At 36.9% G+C, this 25,452-nt stretch overlaps 2 protein-coding genes across 2 annotated transcripts in view; both read right to left on the reverse strand.

Moving 5' to 3' along the window:
* LOC145675662 (uncharacterized) overlaps positions 1 to 4,325 on the reverse strand; it is a 61,067-nt gene extending 56,742 nt beyond the window's left edge. Inside the window, exon 1 of the mRNA XM_081746231.1 lies at positions 4,217 to 4,325. The gene's annotated coding sequence lies outside the window, so the exon portion shown is untranslated. The remainder of the gene's footprint in view (positions 1 to 4,216) is intronic.
* A 6,435-nt stretch (positions 4,326 to 10,760) lies between these two features.
* Positions 10,761 to 25,452, reverse strand: part of LOC145675664 (tubulin polymerization-promoting protein homolog) — a 68,161-nt gene continuing 53,469 nt past the window's right edge. Inside the window, exon 5 of the mRNA XM_081746235.1 lies at positions 10,761 to 10,890. The gene's annotated coding sequence lies outside the window, so the exon portion shown is untranslated. The remainder of the gene's footprint in view (positions 10,891 to 25,452) is intronic.

Here is a 25,452-nt window from a genome sequence, read left to right on the forward strand (position 1 = left end):
TCCTTATCAGAACTTAACAGGTACAACTCACAGATGACGAGAATAACCCTAGCAGAAGTAGTGTGACGTAGGTATGGGTTCGCCCACTTTTCGCACGGGGCTTTCAAATGACACCACGGAATAGCACACATATAACTTTACCCGGAATAGCAAACGACATCTAAGTATAGACCACATCTCAAAAACCGAAAATAGACTTGACCATGTCGTTGACCTTTCCCCGCTACCCCTGTTTTAGGGTTCTTCTCGTCATCTGTGAGCTCTATGTGTCAGAGAAATCTGTTTGTGCTAGGCTTTCCAAGTGCATAAGACAATTCATTCACAGACACTTAAACTCACATTCAGAATTAAATTCCATTAAAACTCTTTTACGTTAGATTTATGAGATGTAATTATTGTGCCTCTCGCAATACACTCCCAAATTAGAACTTAAGAATTAGAAACAATCTCATATATCAACAATATATAACTAACATACAACATAAAGAAAAGGACAAACCCAAAACGATTTCAGTATATCTATGTCTCTATGAATATTCCGTCAAAAGGCGTTCTTGTCTATTTGCCCTAACACAATAACATGGAGACACTAATCCAGTAGAGCGGTGTTGTAGAAATAATTGCTGAATAGAGTTTGATAATTGTAATATGAACTAGAAGAAAAATGCGCTTTAGAAATGGAGGAAACTGCAGTTTGTCTTGGAGACTAATGTTGAGGAAATTCCTGAGTTTTTCATGCCTTTTTTTTTTAATTTGAGCCCAATAAACATCGAATCTAAGATCTTTACCTCAACCATTTTCTAGTTTGCGACTAGGGATGCGCACGAGACAAGATTTGAGGCTGTCTCGTCTCGAAAATGTGCTATAAAAGTGATGTCTCGACTCGAAAAACGTATAATTTTCTATTGGAAGAACTGTGTCTAAACTCGAATTTTCTCAAGAAAATTCTGTCTCGACTCGACTCGTGCGCATCCCTATTTGCGACTTGAACATACCTCATCGCTCCGATTTATTTTCATGAGTCAGAGATTGATGTTTAAGAAGTATCAATGTGCTCCCAGTGAAGATATAAGAGCCTAACGCATTCTCCTTCTTGTTTACTGACTTAGTTTTGTGTTAAAATTTGACCCAGGTCTTTCTGAATGTCTGGTGATTTATCGTTTATCTGGTTTTAAAGACGTTTAGCTAAAAAATCTCCACATGTTCAGAGTGCATTCTTGTGTTATTTACGAAAGAAAACATGGAAACTTCCTGATAGTTTATATATGCTGGGAATTAGGAAAATAAGACGGACAAACTGACATTTTGGAGGAGAACGTATCATGTACACCATAGATCGTCAATGGAAAGGGGAGACTGACGAGAATAGTTAACAATAAGAAATCCATCCACGGTATAGAACTTGCACCAGATTATACAGGGTGTTTCAAAACAACACCGACAACGTTTGGGAGGTGATTCCTGATACCAAGATAAGACAAAAAGTATAGACCAACCTGGGCGCACAAATGCTTCATTTAGTTGTTATAGGCTGCCGAAAACTTGAAAAAAAAAATGAACTTTAAAGATCAATAGCTCCAATACTATGGGACCCATCGTAGGCGGGTCAAGACTTTACTGAGGAATTAGTACGTGCCCTATACAAATATCCATGTTTCAGAATCCTAAGGTAGTTTGGCTACTAGCATATAATTTGAGGTACTCATTAACTACCTCTATAAAAATTGTTGCGGAAGTACCTTAGGATTCTGAAACATGGATATTTGGATAGAGCACATACTAATTTCTCAGTGAAGTCTTGACCCGACTACGGTGGGTCCCATAATATTGGAGCTATTGACCTTTAAAGTTAATTTGTTTTCAAGTTTTCGGCAGCCTATAACTCTTAAAGGAAGCATTTGTGCACCCAGGTTGGTCTATACTTTTTTTCTTAGCTTGGTATCAGAAATCACCTTCCAAACGTTGTCGGTGTTGTTTTGAAACACCCTGTATACAAGTTTATAAAGCTAATTTCAAATATAGATCTTGGATACACAAATGTATACATACTGTATATATAAGAGTTTCTCAAGTCATTACATGTATTGTTATATCTTTAAAGTAAGACTGATGGGGGAGCCCAACAAAATACCATCGTTCACCAGTTCCAACTCAGTTATTGGAGGACCCCAAATACATTGCTGCTACAGAACTCTGGATGTAATCCCTGTGAAAGAAGTAAAATTATAATTGGGTATCCGAGGTCAAAAAAGTTGGATAAATGGTGGCAAAATGTTCCACAGCCATTGGTCCAATGTTTATTTCAACTTTATTTTTGTTGTTATTAATTGCTAAGGGAACAATCACTTACTGAGTTATGCGTATAATACATAAATCGTTACGACCCCCCCCCAAACAAAACCTGAAATGAGGGCACTGAAATAACGTAGGCCTCATCAAAGGTACTCGGTATTCAAACACACGCATCTTATTTGCATCAAGTCCACACGCGACACGGGGATTCTTTCAATCAAAGATAAACTAACCGTAAACTTCTACTTTAAACGTATTTTATTCAATTATTTTTGCTACAAATATATTGATGCATTTATAGTTTTGCATCTTACTTTTAAGTCCTGTAAGCAGGAGAACTTTGAGGAAATCCACAGACACGAGATCAACCACCATAAATTCAAATTATCTGGCATCAAATCAGAAACCCCTTACAGCAAAGGTAACCCAACCCCTCTACCACTTATCTCTTTTTTTTTGTTTTAACTTGCTCACTCATACTTTCTCTTTTTTACATTGGAGGTCACGGTGGCTCAGTGGTAGAGCTCCTGCCTCTCGTGTGTAGTGTCCCCGGTTCGATCTCCAGCCAAGTAAGTTTGTGGTGGACAACACCGTGTCCATGATGTTTTCTCGGGGTACTCCCATGTCCTCCCACTTTCTCATTCCACCAATTGTTCCACCGTCATTTATTTTCCTTATTCATTCGTTCCTCTTGGCATAAAGAGCATAATCGTGGGACGTTAACCTGAAAGATTTCATTTTCGTTTTCACATTGCCCAGGATGATCGGATTCGATAGGTACACTCATGTTCAAAATGATTGTCGCATATCTATAACAGTCTTGTTGTAGAAATTTAATTTGATAGTAATTTTGCAGGGTACTTCTAATACTGTTACTGTGTGTATAATCGGGAAATGTATATTTGTGGTAAATTTCACAGGAAAAGAATTATAAAATACGAAAATTAGAATGAGTAAGACAAAATGTTGCTAAATGGACAAAAAAAGTTTTATTTTCGTTTTATTGTTCTTATTTATAATCCTCTTTTGACATGAAATTTAACATATCATACATGTCTTTGCCGATTATACACATACTAACATTACAAGAAATCATGATCATACCATTATAAACCTGAGGCCCAGCGTACCGGCACCTTGATTTTCAGAAATTTAATAACTAGAAATAAAACTACATTCCCGATTTGGGGAGTAAAAACGTACAGTCAGAATAAAATCCCATTTCCTACTAAAAAAATGAAAGAAAATTAAAGCCTGTAGACATGTTGAAGAAATGCAAATTTTCAATGGAATAAATTATATCACAGCCGGTTTTCAATATGGTGAGAAGAAGCAAAAATTTAAATATGATATTTTTGGCTAAATTTTATTGTTAGAATTAAAACTAAAGAGCCTCAAATAAAGTTGTTTGACAAAAATGAAAGTTATCAAATTATATTCTTACAACAGCATATTTATAGATATGCGACAATCATTTTGGACATGACTGTACACTGGTACACAAACATCAAGAACAGTCAAAATTCCGACTATGCCGTATACATGGATTCTAATTCCCAATAGATTAAGGGTCTCGATCGTCAATTATTAAGTTACCTTGCCTCCATGATTCCATTATATTTTCAGTGAGGATCGAACATCACGCCCGCAAACAAAGGGGAGCTAGGGGAACCTGGCCCCCTCTAGACCTTAGTACAAAAATCGCAATTAAGATATTTGTAAGAGAATTTTTAATGACTTGCCTCCTCTAACATATTCGTGGCTCCCCCCAAACCTCTGTGGCTGATTTCGGACCTGTCGAACAAGGAAGCATACTGACAGAAAGCAGAAACTATAATATTCTTGAAACCATACCACAACAATATCAAAAAGAGTTACTTGACATTTCAGTTAAAAAATATAATAGAAACTTCTAAAAACTCACGGTTAACAAGGTACTACGAAAACCCAAAACCTTGCCAAACAGATCCTGGATTGTCGAGAGTTAAAAACTTATCACCTTACTGTATTGCTTGTCTAAATTACGGTAGATACTATCTGTGAATCCGTAAGATTATCAGCTATTTGTGTCACACCTTATCTTAAGGGAAAAGACCATCGTGCTTTCTTTGTAAATAACGTGCGTCGCATTAACGCATGTTGACCCGTACTCTTATAGTAAATCTATACCAATTGTGTTTCTTATGAGTTGATAACAAAGTACAGTATCTCCTTGAAACAACTTTTACAGAAAGAATAAAGGAGTTTGGCCGGTTCTCGAACCTCCTTAAAAGAAAGATATAATATTGTGATAAGCAGTTTCTATTATCTTGTTACGTAAGACCTCCTTCATACACGTATTTTAATGGTTTCTCACACTTGTAGGTTTGAAGTACTTGCCCTTTGATTTTAATCATGATTAGAATTTTTATGATTCTGTATTGATAGCTTTAATATATACGAGAGTTAATCAATTAGTAACGCATAATTATGTCGAAAGAAGTGTATGTAATATAGCTATATAGATACACATTAGGAATATATGTATATAAAGGAAAGGCTCATATTAAAGTTGGTTGGCAATATAGCCATCAAGTCTCTTACCACATTTCTTCCATTGTGGATCAAGTATCAAAATTCCCTGTTCGCAGAAGTCCGTCTCATGGGAGTAGAGTCACCTTCTGCACAGATACGATTCGACTTGGTATTGAAACATTGGCCTGGTCAAGAATTTCCTCATTGGGTGAGAAAGACGATAGTCTATGAAGATACTATATCAGAGCTGTACGGTGACTGCCCGGACCAATCCCATTTCAACTTTTAGAGTTTCTTACGAACAGACGCAGGAACATGGGAACATGCATTGTCATGAAGGAAATTTGACATTTACAGCGTTACTTTTATCACGAAGTGCACGATACAACTTTGTCGATGGTGTTTTATATGGTGCAGCATTCAGAGTAGCACTATGTGTTAAAAAAAACTACCGTTGTTTAGGATACGCTCATATCAATGAAGATAGATACTAGCCCTTTATTCGCAGATCAAGTCATCATTAATTTCTTTTTTAGTGAGAAATCGGTAAGTGTCCATTCCATGGATGCTCTCTGCTTCACGTATACAGCGGTACGCCACACTCTGCTCACTTCTTCTTCCCGCACTTGTCACTTGTAACGATATATTCCAGGAAAACACGTTTTTGTTCAGCGTACTATACCAGTTGGTCCAAGTATAGTTTCTTTTTCAACAGCGAGGCTATACGAGACTTGATCTCTCTAGAAATCTTATTGGAAAATAACAAGAGGAAATAATAAGCCAGTTTGTTTGGTAATGAAATTTTTATTACGATCTACTACACATAATTTTAGAACAATTTTTGAAAAATCATAGGAACCAAACAAAGCTCAACAGTAAAATACTCTTTCTGGAGGTTTGTAAGGAAAATTAGTCATATGGATTTGTATATTTGTTCATGAAATATTTACTCAGGAAATAAATAAATAAAATTAAAAGAAATAGAAAATACGACAGTCTATTTTCGAGAATATCGTCCAAAAAGGTAATTTATTCTCTATAGTAAATACCCACTTCCATATTTTTGAGGAAAGAGGAATGAAATTGCTATATTTGCAAGATTGCTAAAAAATTATTTATTTATAAAATATCAACAAAACCACTTTAGCCTTCTCAAGAAAGTCCCCATTTACCTCCCACTCCCCCAAAAAACTCTCATCCTTATCTGTAACCAACTCTCAGAATTTTTCCATGAGGAATGAATAGTCCATACTAAGTGAAAAATCGTTGGAACTGTTTTCATGAGAAGTACCATTTTCTACTATTATGTACTAGTATTATTTTTAGATGTGAGGGGAATTCGAATCCCATTGGAGAAACATATGAAAATCCTTAATATAGTTGACATTGTAAAAGTTTTAAAACATACAGTAGCTGACGCTAATTCTTAAAACTACTAACAACCTTTTCTCTGAAAGCTTTTATGGTAAGGGATAGACTATGGAAATTACTGGAGCTCTGAATATGCCTAAAACTTAAATTACCTTTTTATAATCTATTGAAACAAGATTTATTCTCCATGTTTATCACTCATGTATCACCATCTCTGCTAATTATCTTATTAGAAGTAAACATCTGCCTCTGAAAGTTATTATCAACAGAATAATGTGATAGATTGTTCTATTATTTGAATGATACAACCTCTGACAATAAAATTCGGCGAATGAAGTAGCTGTGCTCGACCTGGCAACACTAGTGCAACGGAACTGCTCACGAGTATCGACAGGTGCTGCCATTGTGGACCCACCGTTGCTCAGTTGTGAGCCAACCTTGGTCTGTGTGAGACGTATTATACCAAGTAAGTGATAGTGTATCCGCTTCCAAACTGATAACAGTAAAATGAACGAACAAAGGTTCAATTTGAAGGTTTGTTTTAAGCTTGGCAAGACACCGAAAGAAACCCGTGATATGCTGGTACAGGTTTATGAAGATCAAGCAGTGTCCTTGAAGTGTGTTTACGAGTGGTTCGGCCGTTTTCGAGAAGGGGGGGGGAGGATAGTGTTTTTGATGACCCCCGTACGAAAGACCATCAAGTTCTCACACAGACAAAAATTTTGAAAAGGTGAGGACATCAATTACGAACGATTGCCGATTAACCGTGCGAATGATTGCAGAGAAATTGAACATTAGTCGTGAATCTACGAGACTTGTCCTCACCAACGACTTAGAGAAAAGGAAAACGTGTTGTGGATTCGCCCCTCATTAATTGACTGATGACCAGAAGCACACACGTATTCTTGCCTCACAGGATTTCATTGCTGTGGCTGATGAAAATTCAAATTTCTTGAACTGTATTGTTGCTGAGGATGAATCCTGGTGTGTGAGGTACGATCCGGAAACAAAACGCCAAAGCATGGAATGGCGTTCTCTTGCATCACCTCGTCAGAAAAATGTCAAAGCAGAAAAATCGCACATCAAAACGATGCTAATCACTTTTTTTTTGACAATAATGGTATAATCCAAGGAAATTTCTACCTGAGGGAACAACATTGAATGCTGCTACGTACGTTGAAATTTTGAGACGTTTCTTGAAGCGTGTACAAAGAGTACGACCCCAGTACTCAGAACAAGGTTCATGCCTTTTGCTTCCCGTCAATGCTCACCCTCACATAGCCAATATCTTCAGACAATTCCTAGCCCAAAAGGGAGTAGTACAAATTGACCATCCACCATACTCGCCAGATCTGAATCATCCAGACTTCTTCCTGTTCCCACGCCTCAAACTCGCGTTGAAAGGAAAGAGATTCGACGATATTCCAGACATCCAACGAAACGTGACGGGGCTCCTGAGCACCATCTCGAAAGAAGACTTCTCAAAAAGTTTCCAGGACGTGCACAACCGTGCTCAGCATTGCATAGCTGCGGGAGGTAACTACTTCGAAGGACGGTACGGTAAGTTTCATTCATAGTGTATGTATTTTCTGTTTACAGAATCATTCACCGAACTTTATTGTCAGAGGTTGTATATTAATACAGGAAGTGGCGATGAAAAGAAACTCATTGCTTATTTTAGGATTTTATTTCATTCTATCAAATAATAATTTCGAGTACAACTATACGACATTATCACATACACTAATACACATAAATAAATATTTTAAATCAAAGACTTTTTTTAAAAAAATGTTACTATTATCACACAGTTTTATTCAAGAATATGTACACAGTTGCGAAATATGACTAGTACAGTCAAAAAGGAAGTTTGACATTGCCATGAATGTAATTTATAAAGTAGAAATTTGATTGTTTAACTGTTATCTGAGTTGTATTAAAATTTGTAGAACAACACTACAACAAGTATGAAAGTATGTCGCAAAGTTTGAGTTCAACACCATTTGAGTTCGTCATAGTTTAAAAATAGCAACCTTGTACTCAACATTATATCAAGTATGAGATAATCAGAAGATGCGTTGATCATCATAACAAATATGAAATTGCAGCAAAGTTTAAGATCAATAGTATACAAAGTATGAAAATAGCAAACCTTGAGCTCAACATTATGTCAAGTATGAGATAATCAGAGCATACATTGGACATCGTATCAGTATGACATGTGCATCAAAATTTAATACAATAACAAGTAATGTATGGTAAAATTTACATCGAATACTTATAACAAGTATAAAATACAACATAGCTTAATTACGAGTTATAATAGGTATGTAATTCACCAAATACAAATTTTAGTTCAGCACTATGCTTTGTAAACAGTTTAGTTCTGAATTTACATCATGTTCCCCTAAGAATTGCTATGAACTTCAATATATCCTGGTTTCCGTAAAAAATACAAGTAAATATATCATTCGTACCAAGGATGTTATAAATAGAGGATCTGCCCATATGTATCGTCATCCTATTAAATCGATGAAGCCAAAAAAACAACCGAGCATCGGCACGTCTGATTGGCTACTCTCGTTTCCGCCATCGTCTGATTGGCTACTTTCGATTCCGCCATGATTGTTGGCTCAAAACATTGCGATCCTATTGGGCAGAGTGGGCAGAGTAGGGGTGGCAAAACTGTGACTTATGGCTTCAAGATTTTGTTGCAAGGGCAGATCCTCTATTTTATAAGATCCTTGATTCGTACGATTTTTTTAAAAATGCCTCCTTTACTTATAAGTATTCAACTGATAATGGTGCATGTTGAGCCAGTTATATTAATTCTTATATTTCAGTAAGAAGTAAGTGGATAGCTATGTATATACCGTAAATTTTAATTTAAAAAAATGTCCCATTTCTCTTTAATCTAGAAACATGGGAGCCCAAGTTTGGAATGAATTGGAAATTTTAATGTAGCATCGTACAAAATCGCAGATATAAATATTATTTAAAACTATGCATGACTATAGAAAAAAGAAAACAATTTTGATTACTTAAAATAATTTTTAACAATGTGAAACTTTAATTTTGTCTGCACCTTTAACGTAATATATGAAAATAAATTAATGAATAATGATTCTATAAACCTACAATTTATGGCTTTCTAATATGAATGGAATATGGCTTAGGAATATGAACTAACAGAGGTTTAACTATTTTGACAGGAACTGTATAAGGCAATTTTTTAACTCCTGAACCTAGCTTTCCTGTATACAAGAGTTTCTTATGTTTTGAGACTGCTACAGGATAGTACTTAATTATAGGAGATGGGTGAATATGTTTGATAACAGGGATTCTCTTAATGATTCTATGGACACGATGACGTACGACTCTATGTTGTTGGTTGTTGGAGGTATCCACGTCTTGGTACTGTTGTCTGTTGTTTATCGGTTTCCAATCATCATGTGATTCATATTGAACTTCTTGGTTGCTTGGGTAGTCATAATCACCGAGTGCACTTGGTGGTGAGTATTGAATATTACTTTCAGCTGCTTCATACCCGTCATAGTCATCAAAAGTGTCAGTTGCCACAAACTTCTTAGGTGATACTCGAGAAGGAACATCTACGTCTATTTCTTGTCTAGGAAGGGAATCTTCTTTTACTTTTACGGGTAACTTTTGATGAATTCTTCTTAACCTAGATAATTCTTTTGCAACTTTGTCTTCGGGTAAATTTTCTACAACTTCATAATCAGATGAGTCAGGGTCTTCAGCAACTAGAGGCAACGCATTCTTGGGAAGCTCTTCTGGTATGTTCTTCTTGATTTCGGTTGCTAAGTCAGATGCATATTCCTGTTTAACAGCAGTTTCCTTTTGTCCAAACTCTCCGAGCCTTGATGGGGGAGCTGGTGGTGGCCGTAAGCCCTCAATTTCTTCTACAACGTTTAATTTAGTGGACAATTGGTTCTTACGTTTATTGTTATTCTCTTCTGAAGAGCTAAATTTATCTTTGACTAGTAACTCTTTAGTAGGAGAAGGGGATTGGGATTTTGGAGAAGAAACAGGAGATGAAGAATAAGGAGTAGGACGAGGTGATGAAGATGATGGTGATGAAGAATAAGGAGTGGGACGAGGTGATGAAGAAGATGATGATGAAGAAGAAGAAGGTGATGATGGTGAAGTATTCAATTTCCCATACCTTGCAGCTGAAGCAGCTATAGCTTCTTGTGATGGCGGATCAGTTTCAGTCACTCGGAATCCTTTCGAACTATATCTGTTGTCATTGGACAACATATCATATTGTTCCACTACTGCTGACTGAGCTCTTTGACGTCTGGGTCCAAAGTCGTACCTTCGATCAAGAGATTGGGGATTAACTACTGCTAATTCCTGAGAAGGCTGAGATGGTTTACTATCGAAGCTAAGCGTGCTAATTCCTTGCATTTTAGCTGCATTAAGTGCTTCATGCGGTTCGAATTTCTCGAATTGTATTCTTCCTCGGATTCCGGTAGGCGTAATTAGACCAGCTTCTACTGGTGAATCGGGTGCTTTTCGTTGGGTTTTGCCCGAAAGAAGATCTCTGATTTCTTCTAATCCAATCCCACTCACTGTTGCCGTCCAAAATGGTCCTTTGTTGTCTGATAGCAAAACAACCAACTTGCCTGCGTCGTTCTTGGTTGTCACCACGGTACAAAAGATACCACCGATGAAGAGAAATATGAAAACCTGAAAATAAATAAACAACATAAATAGCTACAAGTATTTCTTTTTAAAATATATTAGGCCATTTAGAGATTAGTTTAAAGAATAAATACCTGTTCGAACAGCATTTGTAATAGTTAGAGTTTCCTGCTGTTCTCAGTAGAAGAGGTTTTAAGAGGAGACTTACAGTTTAATATGAGATCTAATTCACATATGGCTCATTGAGGATCTAAATCGGAATATTGCACTAACAAAACACATGTGCTAGCCTTTATAGGCATTATTGTCCGTTAGTTTTGGCAAAAGAAGATTGACTAATTCCTTAGCACAGGGCGCAAAATTTCCGGTCGCAATTAGCGACTAATATTTAGTAGAAATGGTTTCTGCGTAAACTCACAGGGCTGTGTAGTTTCTGTTTCGCACGAAAATAATTGTGACTGAGTTGTGAACTGTCCAATTCAAAATTGATCATCCTGAATCTAATTCTCTGGTTTTAAAATTTTATGCCCTGACATAATCTCTTACTTCGTCAAACCAAAGGCCGGGCGGGGAGGGGGTTACCTCTCATAATTTGTACGTGAGAGATACTGGTGACCATCATTTTTGGATTAGCGAGTGCGTCTGACTGAAATTTTGCGCCCTGCCTTAGCAGTATCTTTGACCTACTAGAGCTGCCGCTTTTAGTGCGAACTTGGTTGAGTTTCAAATATATATATTAGCGGCTCGGAGGAACATAATGGTATGTAACACGTTCTAATTTTCGAGTAAACTGGAAAACAAAGTTCAACATTTCCATCCAATGCAATACAATGACACATACCAAAGAAGCTTTCCCTATCATCTGCAGGTACACTCATGTCCAAAATGATTGTCGCATGTCTGCTAATATGTTGTTGTAGGAATATAATTTGATAACGAATTCGCCCGGTATTTCTTATAATGTTGGTATATGTATAATCGGCAAAGACATGTATGTGTGGCAAATTTCATGTCAAAAGAGCAGTAAATAAGAACAATAAAACGAAAATAAAACTTTCTTGTCCATTTTAGCAACATTTTGTTTTACTCATTCTAATTTTCATATTTATAATTCTTTCGCTATGAAATTTACTACAAATATACATTTCCCGATTATACACATAGTATCAGTATTAAACGTATCCTTCGAAATCATTATCAAATTATATTCTTATAAGAAAACAGTTATAGATATGCGACAATCATTTTGGACATGACTGTACATGTTCAAATTTAAACTACCTACATACTGTTCTGTGGTTCCATCACAACCTACTTCACTTAATAGCTGAATTTCACCGGAAGTGGCGCTTATCATTGTGTTTCCAAGACCCGCTCATATATAAGGTGTAACATAAATGCATATCCAAAAGTGACGAGGTGATTGCGGTCATCCAAATAAGTAAAAAAAAAAAAAAAAAAAAAAAATATTCCTATAAACATGGGTCCGATGCCACTTCGTTTCCGAGATACAGGGTGTTCAAATGTCGAGTCCCTCCAATGACTCACTATGGGAAAGTGAATGGAAATGTTCAATATTACAGGAATAATACAATCAAGTGGAGTAATGCGTGTGTAAATGCATTTACACTAATATAGAGAATGAAACTAGTCAACATTTGAGGTTATTGGGTTGTCAGTGTTGCACAACCTGGTAGAAAGTGTTATGTTTTCAAATAGCAATAGACGTCCGCACGTTAGCCGTATGATTGCCGACATCAAATTGTTCTTAAACATGGGAAAGATTCCGCTTCGTTTTCGAAAGACAAAACTATTTGAAAACATAACACTATCATATCAGTGATGGCTCGTGGAAAATGAAATATTTCCACGATTATGCCCAATAGACTAAGGGAGACGGATGATTAAAGCAAGTAAATAATGATGGAAGAATTGGTAGAGTGAGAATGTGGGAGAAAAACGGAAATACCCCGAGAAAACCCATAAACACGATATTGTCCATCTGAAGCTTACTTGCACTGATTACCTTGATGAACTACTTCCTATATTCCTAATAGAAATCCAAATAGTTCCCACAATGCAACAAAAGTGACTCAGCGACACTACCGGCTAGAGTTGTAACTACCTGCATCGTCTGCTATTGGCAGTAGCTAAGTGTATCATTGGCTAATTCTATCAGGCTCACGCGCTCTCAATGATTTGTTTCGTTCTTGCTTTTAGTAGTTCGTAGTACCCAACTTCCTTAAGTGGCGGCGCCACCAGTCTTCACAGTTTCCGCGGGAAGGGCAGCTGAAGCCTCTTTTGGATGTGGATGAAACCAGGGATCCCACGCTGCAGAGGTAAGCTCTGTACGTAACACGAAACATTTTTTTTTTTTGCTGATAAATGGTATTCATCTAATTATTTGTAAGGGCCGCAGTGACTCAGTGCTAGAGTACTTCACCTGTGATGAGTGGTGTCTCTAATTCGATTCCATTTTGTGTCAAATGGGCTTTGTAGTGAAAATACATGGTGTGTGGGTTTTCATTGGGTTCTGCCGTTTCCTTCTACATTCTTCATTCCAAAATTTTCATTCATTCTCATCACTGATCATTACCACCATCCTCTAGCCTCGCAGAATAATCACGGGACATAAAACTAAAAAATTCATTTTATTTCATTTCCTAATTATCAAGGTATAAACTCAGCTTTTCTGTGATTATGGGCTGGTGAACTTCTAAATTATTTTTGTATTGGATATTGTTATTGCAGTGGTAAAGCTTCTCTCTGTAGACAACACTGTGAATGCGTTAAGTTTGTTTGGGCCCAACAAATTCCTTAAATAAGTCTCAAGCCTTTCAATCAAAGTTGCCAACCTCAGGAAACAAAATTATCGATTTTCATCATTAACATTATCGTATATTACAAAAAAATTATCGTATATTTGCTATGCAAGTGATAATTATAGAACCAAGTATAATACTGCCAATAATAGCAATAATATATAATAAACTTATCTAGTAATCTTCAGTTTCGAACTTCATATCAGCGTCACTGTTCTCACCATTTTTAAATCCGTATTAACAATACTCCGAACATTTGCACCCGCTTGTAAACGTAATTGAATTTAAGGTTACTTTAATGGGACAAGTTTTGCCGATAGATGTCACTACAGTCTTCGTATCTTTCTCATGTATTTTTTTACCTTTCACGAAAATTCACGATTTCTCTTACAAATTTCAACCCTAGAGATTTCAAATGTTTAGAAAAGGAACTTCATAACCTATTAATGGGAACAATCCATGCCGATTTTTTATTTAGAATTTTCTTCATTGTTGAAATCGCTTGTTTGTTGAAAGGGATATCCGAACCTGTAACCATATAACTGTTTGAACAATGAAGAAAATTCTAAATAAAAAATCGGCACGGATTGTTGCCTTCGATAGGTTATGAAGTTCCTTCTCTAAAAATTTGAAATCTCTAGGTTGAAATTTGTAAGAGAAATCGTGAATTTTCGTGAAAGGTAAAAAATACATGAGAAAGATACGAAGACTGTAGTGACATCTATTGGCAAAACTTGTCCCTTTACACCAATCTTAAAGAATGGATGCAGGGTTGTCATTTGCCAATTCTCAAATCGTTATTGATTTATTTTAGTGCGAATGACTGTTAAAAACCTCAGTGTGTGTGTGTGTGTGTGTGTTTTATAATTATTTAATGCAAATCTTCAATTTATTTATACATTCAAAAACTGCTAAAAAAGTGAGTTCTCTAGAATCGCAAGGGTATTATTGTACATAGCATCAAGACAAATTATCGTATATTACTATAAATTATCATGTAGTTGGCAAGCCTGCTTTCAATGTGCTAAAACAATCTTCTGATTCTGCTATTGTCCTTGGCAATACTGAGTCCACCAATTTTGATAAACTCAAAAAAAATGTATTTGTTGTCACGCAGAAATAGTAATAAATTGCTGTTAATTGGAGACATAATATCATTGCTATACATGGCTGATATTTCGGATTTGAGTTTTTCTGTATTCAGTAAATGGACAGGACAAAGAAACATCTGTTAAGTCATTTGTTGGGCAGAATCTTTTCAAAGCTGAAAATATTTAAGAATTCGTTAATGGTTAGGCGTGTAGTATTTGATTCGGTTGAAACCTATTTCTCATTTGCGTAATTATAATGTCACATGCTTCCTCAGTATCATGACTAAGCTTATTATCATTATTATTTTTATTTGCGTGTGTAGTAGTATAATTATCCAAATATGGCAAACGCCTTTAATGCTCTTTCACTATTTTGAATATAAATTCCAAAAGAAAAATATGATGTCATTAAAATGTGAACACCACTGAGAACCATTTTCAGTATTGTAGCACCATCGCAAGTTTAAGTCACTATTTTTTTCAAACAAATGTGTTCCTTTATTACAGAACTGTATTGATAAGAAATAGAAGTTCCTATAGTAACACTTTCCTATAGTAACGGAACATTACATAATCCGTCTGTAGACATATTGATAAGAGCAATGAAAATTTAAAAAAAAAAAAAAATCCGGAGGTTTGTCCTTATTTATACATCTCAATATTGTCAATCATTTTATTCGCTTATACGCTACGACGACGAAATTAGCTTACCTATTATCGGACCAATTTTCATCCAAATATACAAAAAATATTGCGTTCAACAGATCATTTTGAATTGTCTTGGGTGTACATTTGACCACTCAACTATAGATAATAACCATATTCTAAAATTAATTTCAAACGGAACTCTTTCGTTGCTAAGCAGTTAGCGTTCGCGCCTTTTTGCGTGGGAGTCCCGGGTTCGATTCCCGGCGGGAGCTCATGTGGTTCGGATTCCACGTTAATCAGTAGGTCCACGTCTCATATAGTCTCGCTGCTGAACGAGACGTTAAACTAAAAATCAACACAACTCAATTTCATCAACTCAACTCAATTCAACTCAAAATCAACTCAACTCGATTAATCCCAAACGGTTCAGCCATTTTTCCGTGAACTTGATCAACCGAAAGGTCAGTTTAATTTTTATGTATTAGGCTTCTATAACTGGAGATGGAGGTAAACGAATAATCCAGCTGGAAGCATTACGGATGTCTCGTCTGAAAAAGGTGTCCCATCTCGAAAATTATATATTTCTACTGGAAGAACTCTGTCTTATCTCATATATCGACACGAAAATTCAATGTCGTCTCGTCTCGTGGGCAACACCAGGGCCGTGTCGTGGGGGAAGGGAGGCGAGCGGGCCGACGGCCCCGGGCGCCGGAGTAAGGGGGGTGAAAAATTTGGGAGAGAAAGGAAAAAAGATAGGAAAAATTGCTTGGAATATATGTATGGGGGCGCCGTCGTATACTCTCGCCCCGGGCGCTGATTTTCCACGGCACGGCCCTGGGCAACACTAAAAACTATTTATGCCATGATTCAAATTAATCTTTTACACAAGATCCAGAATCCGTTTGCTGATTCTATGCATGGCAGCTGATTCTAGGTGGGGTGAAAGAGTCTGTCTTCCCCGCCTCCAGCATCTAGATGCGAGGGCTGGTCAGAAAGTAAGGTTACAAAGCCTGCAGTAAAACGTGTATATATTATTTCATACAACCAATACAGCCATACATTAGTAGTACACACATACATTAGGTTATTTTTCGACATAGTCTCCATATCATTGGAGACACTTGTCTCATCGTGGGATTAGTTTGAAGATTCCTTCCTGGTAAAAATTAATGGTGGGCACAAAAACCGGTTTTTTAGTTTCTTAGAAAAACCGGTTAGGTTTTCACCGAATCCCGGTTATCAGTTTCTCCAAAACCGGTTCGATTTTTTCACCGTATCCGGTTTCGGTTTTCTTCAAAACCGGTTCCAGTTTTCTTCCAAAATTTGTTCTATTTCTGACCAGAATAGTGTTTCGTTGTTCTCCGGAAACCGAATCCGTTTCCACAGAAATAGTTTTATGTGTTTTCCAAAGGTTTTCACCGAAACCGGTTTTGAAGAAAGCCGAAACCGATTTCGGTGAAAAAGCCGAACCGGTTTTTGGAGAAAACCGAAATGTCGGTTTTTCGGGTTTCAATTTTTCTAGAAACCGGTTTTGCCCATCCCTAGTAAAAATCCTGTCCTTGCGTATTCAGCCACGTTGTCACGCAGTGTTTCACCTCCTCGTCTGAAGCGAAGAGACAACCTCCGAGGTGCTCCTTCAAGTGTAGGAACAGGTATAAAAGCAGCTTAGAGCGAGGTCTGGGCTGTATGAAGTATGGTCGATGACGTCCCTGCGAAACTGCTTCAGATGCAATTACGCTGGTTGGGCCACTGCGCTTCTCGTCGGTGACGTCTTCTCCACCAGCCGTAAACTTTCGACACCATTGTGCGACATGCTGAAGAGACATTACAGTCTCTCCTTAAATCTCTACCAGCTGCCGGTAAATTTCAGCCACGGTTACATGTTTCGCCCACAGAAATCAAATAGCTAAGCGGACTTCTTCGAGAGACCAAGTTTCCAAACGAGTCGCCATTTGTATTTACCTACAACTAAAGCCTGTGACAAACATCTTCGTATTTCAGCTAAACGAATAAAACGCAAGCTCTGGAGCGACGTTGCCAAGTGGTAAAAGGGTGTGGCTATGGCTAAGCAGACAAACTACAGCGCGATTAGGTGGCCGAGGATAGACGTGGATGTGTACAGAATAGACGTGGCAATACCGCTGACCTCTCATTTGCTAGTAGTATTTAAAGGGAACTTGGAGCACCGCCTTCAAATGCCAAGATGTTTGTAAGTACGTTTAGTACCATAGGTGGCGGGTACCTAAAACTCTGCACAATTGCCAACTCAATGTGTTACAATTGCCGCACACTCCTGATTTCTCTAGAACAGACGAAACTCCAGAAATATCGGCCTTTTAACCTTAGTTTGTGATACTCCCTCGTATATTTGCTTAGACCATTGCTTGGATATCTAATAACGAAACACAAATACTTGAACACCTTTCCCACGAAAAAAAATATATATATATAAAAATCGTCGCAGCTAATTCTACGTAGTTCATAGACCCGACGATAAAAAGAGACATTCAATTCTAAACAACTAATTCAAATTAATCCTGTACATAATTTGATTTCAGTCACATTTACTGTTCTGAATATAGACATTTTCAAGTAGTTGTGTGATAAGATATACACGTTATGTGAATGATTCGTACAGAAGACAAAAAGCCACAGACTTGTATGAATTAAAAATCGGATACGTAAATATGGTATAAGTAATCAGTTTTTGAACAATGATTGAAAAAAGAAAAGTATGATGTCAGAAAAAGACAATGAAAACTTTACGTGCGTTGTGATAAATTCTTATTTGGTAATTACGTAGTTCTTATACAAAATTTTATCATATATTTACATAATTTGATCTTGAATTGAAGTAGTTTTCATACTTTAAATTGTTATTACTCAAGCAGAACAAAAGACTGATTTCAAAGGGAGGCAAGTGGTGGAGGTGCTTACCTTTAGTGCGTGGGGGTCTCTGGTTCAATCCTCAGTCAAGTAAGCTTGTAGTGGACAACGTCGTGACTGTGGGTTTTCTCAGGTACTCCCGTTTCCTTCCACATTTTCATTCTATCAATTCTATCATCATTATTTCACTGGCCTCAATCATCCGTCTCCCATAACTTAAAGAGCATAATTGTAGGGCGCAGGGCCGGATCAAGGATTGTCTGAGCGGGGAAGGGGGTGCACCAATAACTACCAAAATAACCAATCACACTGGAACTCTTCAAAGTGACATGTGACACCCCTGACATCACTGATGTATAGAACAGAGGAAAGTATTTTAAAGAGGCCCGCAAGTGGAATGCAGGACAAAAATGTCCTTCTCTCCTCGTGCCTCCTGTTTTCTTCTCTACTTGACAAATGTTATATTATCTTACTTGGTGAAATCTTTTTCCTTCAACCTTCAGAAAATCCACTTAAACTATTGCTTTTGCAAAGCTCTGCTTTCTTTTAAGCCACAAACGGAAACATAATGGCAGAAGTTTTGGAATGTATTGCTATTTTCACTGCTAGTTTCTCATTTTAGATAGTGTATATTTACAACGAGGGAGGAGGGTGCACATGCATCTTTGCAACCCCCTAAATCCGGCGCTGGTAGGGCGTTAAACTGCAAGATTCCATTTCAAAGATTTTCTAAGGGGGCAAAACATTTATGCGAAAATTCTTATTAACTGCAGTAAATAAACTATGCTATAGTATCTAAGAGCAAATTAGAATGTTTTGATATGTATTTTACAATTTTTGAACGCCCTTCGAAAACCCAGGTTGGGGCAACTGCCCTTTGCTCCTTTGCTCCTTTGCTAGGGTGACCATGTTCATATGCAAGTTGTCTAAAAGCATAATCCGTGTGCAGCAGGAAGAGGGTAGCTGGCCATCATAACATTCCTCAATCGAAATTTGATTTAATTACGAAAATATCTCCTTTAAGATTTTGTTTATCAAGCCCATTCTGAAGGTAAGTTTTTTTGGTAACGAGACAATTTTTTAGAACAAATGAAGGTTTTTACTTTCAAATATTTGTAGCTAAGGACCTCTTTGGCCGACACACAAAGCAAGAAGCAAAATACAATAGACAAAGGTTCTCGGGATTCTCCCGATTCTTTAGACTTTTTTCATTCCACCATTTCATTCATTTCTCATCATCACAATTTCCTTTAGCTTACCCGAAACGTCGGACACGTAAAAGATTTCATTTCTTTTTTCACTTTAACCTTAAATGGAATACAAAGACACGTACACAGAAAGAATGATTGTTTTCCAGCTTACTACGAAAGGACACAGATGCTAGACAGGCACGTTAAACCTTATAAGACAATCAACTAATCTAAAACAATAACAAATCTTAGCGTTATCAAATTGTGCCCTTTAATGTAAATATGCCAGAGCCAGAGGTGTGGTCTTGCGATCCAAATATCTTGGAGGCGAGATATTGTGGTGGGGAACGGCATATGTGGTAAGAATTTATCTTTTATTATAGTCTAAGACCCAGGTTCAATTCCCGGCGGGAGCTCATGTGGTTCGGATTCCATGTTAATCAGTAGGTCCACGTCTTATATAGCCTCGCTGTTGAAAGGGACGCTAAACTGAAATTCAACTCAACTCATTCATTAATGGTCTACATACTCTACAACTGCACGGAAGAACTAGTCATGGTTCGAAAATGAAATGAAATGTTTTAGTTTAATACCATTCAATTATGTCCTTTAGGCTAAGAGAGACTATGATTAATGGAAGTGAATGATGATGGAAGAATGGTGGAAAAAGAAAGTGGGAGGAAACGGGAGTACCACGGATCCACCGGAAACTTACTTGTCCGGGGTTTGAATCATGGACCCGACGCACCAAAGGTAAGCACTCTTCCACTAAGCCATCATTTTAAAACTTATTTTATGTAATATTATTATATACCATTGAATTGACTATACTATACTCTTTCCAAGGAATCTAAATGCTACTTACCATGCATATCCTGTTAATGCCAGCAGGCGAATCTGCCATGTTTTGTCCTAACCTTGAACTTGCGTCGGATCGACTCCAACCTTCCTGTTGGAACGACAAATGCAGAATCCGCTCAAGAAGTGATTATACTGAGTAATTAAAGCAACACAGAAGTGTGTTAACACAAGTCACCGACTTTCTTTACGAAGACTTTCAGTTTTTATCATCACAAAATGGCCTCATCAAAGTAGAGAAACAGGATCGCATAATATTCCCGTATAGCACGAATGACACTCTATAAAAAATAAATGTTTACTCGTTTATGATTTTATCGTGGATGCTCTTTTATGGATTTTATGTAAATGCATCTTACTTTTTTAATAATTATAAATGTAAATAACGTTCCACTTTTAATCATCGTTGAATTCTATTACGGAATTTTTTGTTGTTGTAACACTTTCGTGATCATTTGATGCACACGTATCGGATCTTCAACTATGGATTCAACACGGATTTTTTTTTTTAAATCAATAACTTACTTTCTGGAATTGAAACATGAAAGAAATACTACCGTTATTTCTTTAGCAGTGGTGGCGCCAGACAAGGGGAGAATTCGACATTTTCACCCGTTAAGGAGAACAAAGACCTTTGGTAGGAGGAGTTTTTTTCTAAATGTAAAGTAGTGGTTCTCAAACTGTTGGTTGCGCCTCCTGTGGGACGTGAAGAAGAAGGCGCTACCAAGTCATAGAAATAAACTCTGAAATGTTAATGAAGCATCACTTGCAATGGCAGTTTCCAACTTAGCTTTAGCAAACTTTAATTACAAACGCTACACATGTGACATTTTAGGAATTAGGATTTAGATTTCTGGGCTTTCGGCATCTAAGGCCATTTAGTCCGTCTGAGGGATGACGTCCCTCGGCGAGCACACAATCCGGGGAAAGGGAAGCGGCCTGCGACCTATAAGTTGGGTACCACCCCGGCATTTGCCTGATGTGAATAAGGAAAACCCAGGAAAACCTCATTCAGGGTGGCTGGCCTGAAAAAGAGTGTTACCGAATAACACTATCGGGAATCTAACCCTGGACCGCTCGCACCGAAGGCGAGAGCGTTAGCGACTACTCTACGCGGGGCACACATGTCACATTTTGTCTTTATCATGTCAAGAGGAGCCACGGTAGTTCAGTGGTAGAGCGCTTACCCTTGGTGTGTGGGGTCCGTGGTTCGAACCCCAGCCAGGTAAGTTTGTGGTAGACAACATCGTTTCTGTGGGTTTTCTCGGGTTACTACCGTTTCCTCCCACTTTCTCATTCCACCAACTATTCCATTAACACTAACTCTCCTATTTGAGCTTTTTCGTCTTTTTTTCAAGTCCAGAGGCATTGTAGAATACATTATGTATGGTTTCACGCCTTTCTGCATCCAGACATAGGAGGTGATGACGTCATAATTTTAAAAAATATATATATTTTTGTTTGTTAGGCCTATTTTCATTATTTTTTGGTGGGCTTAGTTTTGCACCTAGAAGATTGAAATTTTGCACAAACATTTAGTACGCTGAGTAGTGTTTATTAGATTTTTTCAGATCTCTGCGTTAGCACAGGGGGGGGGGGCGAGAGGGGAAAAAGGTTTAAAAAAGGAATATTTTGTAACCAAAAAATCTCTTTTTCGCTATTTTTCCTGGCTCAGATACATGATGAAGACATGTAAATGGTACCGTCTGAAAGGCAGTTCTATTCTGAAGAGAATGGTGGGGAAACTATGATCCTAGGATAATTAGGGATGTCTCAAACAAATTTTTACCTAAGATCCTTCTTTATACGGGAATATGGGGTATTGTGGGTATTTTTTTTTTTGGCGGGCTTACTTTTGCACCTAGAAGATTGAAATTTTGCAAAACATTAAGTCTACCGAGTAGTATTTAACAGATTTTTTCAGATCTCTATGTTCATACAGGGCCGTTCCAGAGGGGCCCAAAATGTGACAAAACATTTTCCCGGAAATTTCCCCTTTTCCCTCAATTTGTCCCTCTCCTGGTATATGGTATGAGCATGTAAATGGAACCATTTGAAAGTCTGCTCTATTCTGAAGAGAATAAGGCATGAACCATGATCCTATGATAAATATTGACGATGCAGTAGCAGCTTGAATGAAAGTCTAAAAAATACCCGAAAAACAAAAGACTTAATCATCGTCCCCTTTATCCCGAAGGGCATACTCGTGGGACGTTAAACTCACAAAAGATTTCATTTGTCTTTGTCATGGATGGGAGGACGAGCGTGAAGGAGGGCGCTGGGAAAAAAGGTTGTAAACCACTGATGTAAAGTGTCCTTGCTTTCGCAACTATTTAATATATCAAAGTGCTACCAGAATTCTACCAGACTCCACCTGCATCATTCATACTTCATCTTTGAAAGACTAAACGTATAGGGAGCAAAGAAACTAATTCTTTAGTTTAACTAAGAAACAAAACACGTCACAGCAGTACACCACGTTAAGAAGTTTGATTTAATATCACAATAGATACAACGTGAAAACTAAAGTTTAAATTTTTACATTTATTCTCATTCTCCATTCCCCACGAAAAACAAAAATAATAAGCTGAATCAATATTTGAAAACTAGCAGCGTTCACCCCGCTTCGCTGCGGTCACCCCGGAACGCAATAAACCTTGTTAATTAGATAATTTTTACTTTTTCGCTTTCAAGTGATATGATAAAAACCATAGTAGATTCCAGTAAATGTTAACATTATATCGCCTGTCATTTATGTTAACCCGCCGAGTCACATGGTCATGCGGGTTGCATATAAATACGTTTATTTTTACCTATGATGAACTAATAACAAAGGATTTGTACGTATGGACACTTGAATGGTCAATTATCTCAAGACACTGGTAATTAAAAATTAAAGTGATATGATAAAAACCATCTAGGGTCCAAATCCTAATAACCCCCCAAAAATGAAAGAAATTGGTTCAGCCGTATTAGCGTGATGAGTTCACAAAGGATTTGTGCGTTCTCTTTTATATATATAGATAGAAAATATTTAAGTTTTTATTTAGATATGTTGAGTAGAAGTCCATTTAGTTTCCTTTTTGCGTTGTATTAAATTAAGATCCTGAGCACTCTGCAAATGCGGTAGCTCAATATTATTGCAGGTAGTCAATCAAGCAAGGATAATATATATAATTACTTCTATAGGAATACACGGGGAAACAATTTTTGATTACCTGAGTGGATTTCTTCTACGTGATTCCACGAACTTTTTGATACCTCCTCGTAAAACATATTATCAGGTTTCAGCAAGCTTAAGGTTGGTTTAAAGGGACAAGCTTTGCCGGAAGATATCACTACAGTCTACATATCTCTCTCATGTATTTTTTACCTTTCACGAAAATTTACAATTTCTCTTACAAATTTCAACCTAGAGACTTCAAATTTTTAGAGAAGGAACTTCGTAACCTATTAAAGGGAACAATCCGTGCCGATTTTTTATTTAGAATTTTCTTCATTGTTGATACAGTTATATTGTTAAAGGTTTGGATATCCATTTCAACAATCAAGCCATTTCAAGTATGAAGAAAATTCTAAATAAAAAATCGGCACGGATTGTTCCCGTTAATAGGTTACGAAGTTCCTTCTCTAAAAATTTGAAGTTTCTAGGTTGAAATTTGTAAAAGAAATTGTAAATTTTCATGAAAGGTAGCAAATACATGAGAGATATACGAAGACTGTAGTGACATCTATTGGCCAAATTTATCCCTTTACATCAACCTTAAAGAGAGGATTAATCCCATGAGGAAAGGCCACATAAATTTGTGGTGTAATATTGTGTTTCTAGGATTTCTTGAGGTTCTTCTGTTTCCTACTACATTTACATTCCAACAATTCATTTCGTAACCATTCACTTTCGCTAATTGTTCATCTCTTTTAGCATAAAGGCCACCATATACGTGGCATGTAAAACTAACGAGGTACATTTGCGAAGTGTCACCTCGAGATTCGTGTAAAATTGATTCAAATCCAAAGTTCTCCGCGGCCCAATGTGTATTGTACTAATTTTAGCGGCTCCCACTGGTATTTGCATATTTATGGGCCTTCATATATCCGGAATTCAATCATACACTACTATAATGTTGGGAGACGAAATGGATTTTAGTTTCCTTAGATTAAACTGGAACATGAATGTAGGCATATGCAAAACAAATTGGATCAAGTAGGGGAGACCGGGGCTGGTTGGCGAGATTTTCATTCTTTCTTTATTTTTTTTTTTTTTATGAGCAGATGGTGCACTGTATTGCAATGTAATGGACAGACCAATGTTTCCTCTAATAAATTCAATTTTTGTTTTTGTTTTGTTGCTTACAGTTTTCGAGAAATACATTTTTCTTTCTTTTAAAACGGAATATGCCAGCCGACCCCTAGTAAGGGGCTGGTTGGCTGATATTGTGGGGCTAGTTGGCATACTTTTTAAATATAGCAAAACACTAACAAAATTTGGATTTATAAGAAATAAACGTTAGTTTTCTCAATTCTTTTATATATATATTGCAATGAAGTAGGCTATTTGAAGTTTGAAATTACTTTTATTCACAACATTTAAAAGAATCAGCATTATGAAATATGAAAACTTCTTTCTTCCATTCTAGCTTGGTTGTCATGATTTGAAAGCTACAAGATTATTAAACCACATCGGTTTGAATATGATTTGGTGTAGGTTAATTCTTCATATTATTTCAAAATGTAATTAAAATAACTGAACTATCAAGAAACGTAGTTTATTTCCCGCTGTTCACAAAGTAGTTAAGAGAAACTAAGATATGTTTTAGCTGAATTATCGACGAATGAAGTTTATTTCCTACTTTCCACAAAGAAAGAAAAAGCAATAGCTAGGCCTCTATTTTTGTAACAAAAGAGCACATACAAAATATTCTTGATCCTGAGAATTAGGCCTATTCAGAAAATTCAGAGTCCGGCATACAGTCTTATCTCGATTTCTAAATTTTGACCGTAATCCAATATGTGCATGCTATTCTATAACATTGAAGTAAAAGCTTGGTAGAACTGTAAACAACATAACAATAAAACAACAATAGATTGTGATTTTCCATGCTATGCTATAAC

Source organism: Thermobia domestica, chromosome 18 (genome assembly GCF_964235325.1).
Source record: "Thermobia domestica chromosome 18, izTheDome1.hap1.1, whole genome shotgun sequence".
Classification (NCBI taxonomy): domain Eukaryota; kingdom Metazoa; phylum Arthropoda; class Insecta; order Zygentoma; family Lepismatidae; genus Thermobia; species Thermobia domestica.